This window comes from Octopus bimaculoides, chromosome 14 (genome assembly GCF_001194135.2).
Source record: "Octopus bimaculoides isolate UCB-OBI-ISO-001 chromosome 14, ASM119413v2, whole genome shotgun sequence".
Classification (NCBI taxonomy): Eukaryota; Metazoa; Mollusca; class Cephalopoda; order Octopoda; family Octopodidae; genus Octopus; species Octopus bimaculoides.
The window spans coordinates 21729108-21733837 of NC_068994.1; positions in this window are offsets into that span (position 1 = coordinate 21729108).

The following is a 4730-nucleotide window of genomic DNA, read 5'->3' on the forward strand; positions in this document are numbered from 1 at the left end:
CTTCAGCCATTTTTTGACAAGGAAATAATTTTATCACCGCCAGAATCGTTTGAGAATCGTTTGTTTACATAGTCAGCACTTACTGTATTCGGCTGAATGGACGTCAGTCATTGGTTGAAATTACAGAAATACAACTTTAACATGAAATAACTTGCGATGTACGTTTTTTTGTTAAGAAGACTAAGAGAAAAAGATGTTTTATATGACACATTCTACCAGTGTCCCAAGTTTCAAAGTGTTTCGTTAAGAAAATACTGGCGCCCCCGTTTTGAACTAGTTCCACCCGGGACAGTTCACCGAAGAAGACGGAATCCTTATCAGTCAGAATCTATAACACACGTCGCTTGAAAGCCATATCAAAATTCCCTCAACCATGGTGTACTAGATTCAGTATGCTGACGATTCAGCTGTACCATTTCATACCTCCGCCTCTCTTCAAAAGATGACAAACTAATTGAACCATACCTATTCTCGGCTCAGTCTAATCATCTACCGCCGGCCAACTCATTTTGCTATCTTGGAAGCACAATCTCTAACACTGGACTTCTTGGACGAGGAGCTACTCCGTCGGATCATAACCTCTGCAACTTTCGGGAGAATCAGCGAATGAGTCTTTCAGAACAAGAACCTTAGAACAAGCACAAAGTCACCGTTTATCGAGCTGCCTATGTATTCACCCTCTTGTATGGGTCTGAGTGCCGGACCTTTTATGGGCAGCGTTTTATATCAAATCACTTTAAAGTAACATTGGTCTCATTCGGAAGGGAAAAGTGCGTCATACCGAAAATCCTATCATTTTCTGGGTTCGATTAAATATGTATCGGGGATGATCACATCTACTGTAGCCATCTTGTGAAGAACAAATGACTGGCAGTGGGATGGTATATTGCGAGAGGAAATATTTTGTATTCCAAGACTTATTTTCCTTTTGCACCTCTAAGAGATGATAAAATACGTACCGATCCAATTGTAGCCAATTTAGCAGACTGTATTCCTCCTAAAAAATGCGTAACTCTTTGTCAATGCTAGAAATGACACATGCATGCATACATACATACATACATACATACATACATACATACATACATACATACATACATGATGGCCGTCCACTCGTGATCGAGGAAAACCATTACTGATCTTTAGGAACAATGTGCTCTGAAGACTACCTTATAATTTACACCTGCGGCTCCTAACGAGCCCTGCTCTTGACAAACATACACGACTGTAAACATTGCAGACCAAGCTTTCCCCATTCATTACACTAGCAGTGTGCTTTTGAGCAGCACACTTAAATTCTTCATGAAGAATACGTGCTCTTTCAAAGGCATCGACTCCTTCCTTTACCTGTTTCCTTCATTCGTGGCAATGACAAGTTTTAAAGGCCCGCATTTCACAGGCCTTTAATGAGGATTTTACACAGTCCTTAAATCACAAATTAGCTCCTGCCGGGGTCGCTTTCCACCAGCAAGTTCCCTATATACCATCTGTTTAGGGATCCTGCTATCATTTATTCTAACAAGGTGTCCAGTCCAATGTAACCGGTGTTTGTGTACCATCGCCTCAATACTCAGGATATTGGCTTTCCTCAGGACCTGTGTATCTTTCAGGTCCAGCCAACATTCAGAATGTGTCTCAGACATATCTGATAGAAGCGTTCAAGGACCTTTATATGGCGTTTGTAAAAGGGTCCATGTCTCACATGAGTAAAGGAGCGATGTCAGTGCACATGCACGGTACACAACAATTTTTGTTCGCCTTGTGATGCCATGTTGGGATTAGACACGTGACTCAAGAGACCTGAAGGAATCAGTTGCTTTCTGCAGCCTGAAAGATATTTCATCACCCAGGGAGTTCGGCTGAGTGCGCTGCGCAGGTAGACAAACTTGTGTACCACTTTCAGTATTGTTCCTTCAATCAAGATAGCTGGTTCCACATATGGGTTTCCTAGTGCAGGCTGGAACATTACAACAGTCTTGTCCAGGCTAATGCTGAGTCCAAATGCCTTGTAATAAGCAGAAATATGATTCAAGAGTACTTGCATATCATCCGCTGTATGAGTGGCTAAGTCACAATCATCTGTATAAAGGAGGTCACGAATAAGAGATTGAAACACTTTTGAATTGGCATCAAATCGACGCAGGTTAAAAAGACGGCCAGAAGATTGAAACTTAACATATATCCCAGGAGGGAGAGTTGTCCACAGCAAAAGCATGAGTAAGAGTAACAGCAAAGTACAGAGAAAAGAGAGTTGGGGCAAGGATGTCACCCTGCTTGACACCATTCTCTACAGGAATGGATCCTGCCATGCCACCACCAACATTGACCCAAGCCTCCATCTCATCATGAAATGATTTGATTAATGATACAAAGTGATCCAGACATCCAAGTTTGCCAAATATTTTCCAATGGGAGGCCCTAATCACAGTATCAAAGGCCTTGGTTAAATCAATGAACACCTGGACAAGATTCCATATTCTGCTCATAGCACTTCTGCATCTGTCTCGCTGTGAAAATATATCCATTGTTCCTCTTCCAGATCGGAAACCACTTCAGAGAGGATATCATTTACAAGACACCTATTCAGGTGGGTAAGAAGAATACTTGCCAGAACCTTGTCAGCAGCTGACAGTAGAGAAATACCTCTGTAGTTGCCACCCTCTACTCGGGCTCCCGTTCCTTTATAGAGAAGAAGAAGAATTGCATCCTTCCAGTCCTTAGGCATTGCACCATCCCTCCAGATTACACAAATAAGTTCACAAAAGGACTGTGTGATATGATCATCACCAAATCACAGGGCCTCAGCACAAATATCACCTTTATCAGGTGCCTTACCAAGATTCAATTTACTTATTGCTGTCATTACCTCCTCTGACTTATTGCTGTCATTACCTTAAACTCCATGAGGGCGTGGAATTTAAGGAGCTAATGACAGGTCTCTGTTGCATAGTGTCAGTCACTGCTTCGTCCACAACTGACTCACGGTTTAAAAGTTCAGAACAATGTTCAATCCAGCGACCCGTGACCTCTGTTGATTTAGTGAACAGAGTAGAAGACTCCTTGGAAAGCAAAGGAACTGATGCAGAATTCTTCGGCCCATAAACTGCTTTATAAGATGGTAAAGCTTCTTGCTGTCATTTGCATCCGTAGCACCCTGAGCATCACGAGCAAGATCTTCCCACCAGGTGTTCTGCATCTTCAGAGATCGCTGCAGTAGTGATTTTAAACTGTTGTAGTAAGCAAGTGCTAGATTTCGCTGCACAACAGAAAGTTTTCTCATGCAGTAATACACTGTGGGCATGACGCTTTACGACCATAAGTCGCTGAATTTCAGCATCATTTTCATCAAACCAGTCTCAGTGTCTGGCAGTAGTGTATCCCAGCACATTGAAAAACCTGGTCTCGAAAATCTTTCCACGTTGTAGTATTTTCAATACTAGATAAACGATTCTGAAGCTTTTTCCTCACCGCAGCATCATATATCTTATGGACATTCAGACGCAGAGGAATGCCAACTGGCTCTTTTCTTTCTTTCATTATGATCATCATCCGGAACTTTGGTTGCACCAGGCTGTGGTCCGTCCAGCACTCTGAACCACGAAAGGACTTGACATTACAAATATCATAGATGCCTTGCTTGCAAATGATGATATAATCCAGCAAGTGCTAAACTTTAGACCTAGGGTGCATCCACATTGTTGTATGATCACATCGATGCATAAAATGAGTGCTTGCGATGTAGAATTCGTATTCTTCGCAAAGCTTCAGAAGCATGAAACCATTGCTATTCATCTTCCCGATATCAAAACGTCCAAGAGAGTTCCACGTCTGCCAATCTGTTCCAACCTTGGCATTGAAATCCCTAAGTATAATGACTTTATGAGAATTCTGGATTTTTCTATGTATGGCTCTCAACTGGGTATAGAAAATAGTTTTATCTTCATCACAACTGGTCAAAGTAGGTGCATAGGCACTTACTGAAGTAGCAAACGTAGAGTCATTAGTCCATCATTTATAGGAACAGGAAGCTCCTCCAACTTCTTAAGTATTTCAGATCAAACCGCAAAGCCAACAACAGCCTTTCTGCGCCCCTCCTTCGGCTTCCCCTTCCAAAAAAAAAAGGTGTATCCACCTACTTTCTCAAGCTAACCATCACCTTCTACACTAGTACCTGAGAGTGCAGTTATATCAGTGTTATAACGGTTCAGCTCGCGAGCAACAAGTACAGTGTGTCTTTCAGGCTTACGGTCACTCTTGTTATCCAACAGAGTGCGTACATTCCAACTTGAAATATTCAAGTTCCAACCAGGTTTTATAAGTATTCTCTTTGCTTTTCGAGCGAAGGATAGACACCCGTCAGTCGTGCTAAACTGACCAGATAGAGAAAGACAGGCAGTTTTTGGTTTACCTTTTCTAGAATCTTCCTGGCCTCCGGGTGAGCAGTGCCCTCCCCAAATGGAACTGCTCAGACACCCATGCAACAACCGAATCCCATCGCAGTCTTGGGCGACAAGGAGACGGCTTTATATCTAACATGGGCCGCCTACGTGCAGGTCGCTGATTACATGCCTCCAACCAGTCAGGTCTGCATGCTTCGCTACCTTCCCATCGCTGCAGGACTTCCGAATGAAAAAAAAAAAAGAGAGAAGCAACGCATATGTAAAGGAAAAAGTCAACAATGCCTGTGCAAAATTTTAGGTCCAATAAAGGTTGCACGACACTTCATAGAC